We start from the raw sequence: 1,724 nt of genomic DNA, 5'->3' as shown, positions 1-1,724 counted from the left end.
ATGTTACATGATCAGGCATGTCATCAAGTTGCTTCAGGTCCCTGACACCGATTTTATCTGAGATTCACATGGCCAAACCACCATAACATTGCAAAGGTCAACAACACTTCTTCAAAACTTGGAGCAATACATATTGTTTCACAAACTGATCTAACTGACTTAAAACAACTACACTTGAAATCATTCTATTGTGTATCCTTGACCTTGGTCTGTTCATGACTTTAGCATATCATTGTCTACGACTTTGTCATTGTATCCTTGACCTTGGAGTGTCCTTGACTTCGGTCTATCCTTGGCCTGAGTTCACTATCTTGTGTCAATCACATTCCACCAATTTCTGCTTCAGGAACAATGTTGCCAGAAACATAAGATACGAATTTGTACTGCTAAATTAACATTTATTGATGATTGTGTTGTATATGCATGAATATCCCCCCTATTCCCACCCTTCCCCTTGTGATGGCCTCAATCTTGCCACAAGTGTCTGCTGTCCATCAACTGAAATTTAAGATAACATATCACTTAATATTACGCATGAAAACAAATCACCATTCACAACATATCATAAAGACTATGGTCTGATTGATTTCATTTGAGACAGACAAATTGCTCAGTAACAGATGATCTAATAATTTCATTACAACAAAATGTTGCACAGTAACATGATATCGTCAGATCAACTCTTATGATTTGTTTCATAATTTTGGCTGTCTTAATAAAAATGTGTTTCACAAATTATCATTATGTAGTTGTCACTTATGGCTACTTTTTACAAGGGGGGACCACTTGCTTAAGTAGTATCATTTATTGGATAGAAAAGATCTGGGAAAGAAACCTTTCCAGTTTTCACACTAGACCACAGGACCAATGAATGGACAACTAGTGGTCTGTACCTTCACTGGTCCAAAATCACATTCATAGATTTACTCAACTATCAATACGAAATTCAATAGTCACCAGGACCATTACAAACTTTGTGGTCCTAATGAATGTTTACTAGCCAGGGACCACATAAACAACATAAATTTTTCAAACTGTTTAAGATTGATGCATCAAACCCAAATAAAATTTGCAAAGGGTGATCTGAAATAGCAGAATACTATCGTTGGCAGTCATGAATAGTGATAACAAAACGAAAAAAAACCCCAAAAAAACATACCTATCTACCATAAAAATTTAAAGAGATGTCTTTGGAACCACAAGATTGGTTTATTTCGCCCAACCAATATGAGTAAAGCAAATGTAACACTTACCCCAGAAAGTTTATAACAACTAAGTGTAGAATGACGTGAGCAAAAACAAAGTCAGCAAAGGCTCGTTCAGGGCTGATTCCGACAAAGTCGTTTTTATTCTGGGGATTCACTTGAAGCCTTAGACACACTGCAATCAAACAAAAATCTTTCACAGAATTGTAAATATATGCACATGGTAACAAGACTGCATGGTAAAGAGCTATTACACAAGCAGGACACTGGCGACAAAACAGTTTTGTTTTGTGAGTTTGTTGTTTAATGCAGCAATCAGATATATTCCAGCTATGACTTTATAAGGCAGCCTGTAAATAATCGAGTCTGGACCAGACAATCCAGTGATCAACAGCACGAGCATTGATATCCACAATTATGATATGATGACATATCAGCTGAGTCAGCGAGCATGACCACTCACTCGATCCTCATAGTTGCCTCATAAGATTGCATGGGATGATGCAACTAGACTTCATA

At 36.8% G+C, this 1,724-nt stretch overlaps 1 long non-coding RNA gene across 1 annotated transcript; it reads right to left on the bottom strand.

Moving 5' to 3' along the window:
* Nucleotides 1-377: 377 nt before the first annotated feature.
* Nucleotides 378-1,378, bottom strand: LOC137258114 (uncharacterized). Its single transcript, XR_010954614.1, has 2 exons — nucleotides 1,254-1,378; nucleotides 378-498 (listed from the first exon to the last, which is right to left on the bottom strand). It is a non-coding gene; the product is annotated as an uncharacterized lncRNA (long non-coding RNA).
* Nucleotides 1,379-1,724: the final 346 nt, after the last annotated feature.

Source organism: Haliotis asinina, chromosome 12 (assembly GCF_037392515.1).
Source record: "Haliotis asinina isolate JCU_RB_2024 chromosome 12, JCU_Hal_asi_v2, whole genome shotgun sequence".
Classification (NCBI taxonomy): Eukaryota; Metazoa; Mollusca; class Gastropoda; order Lepetellida; family Haliotidae; genus Haliotis; species Haliotis asinina.
Note: the sequence above shows the minus strand (reverse complement) of the source record. Positions and strands in the feature narration are given on the sequence as shown.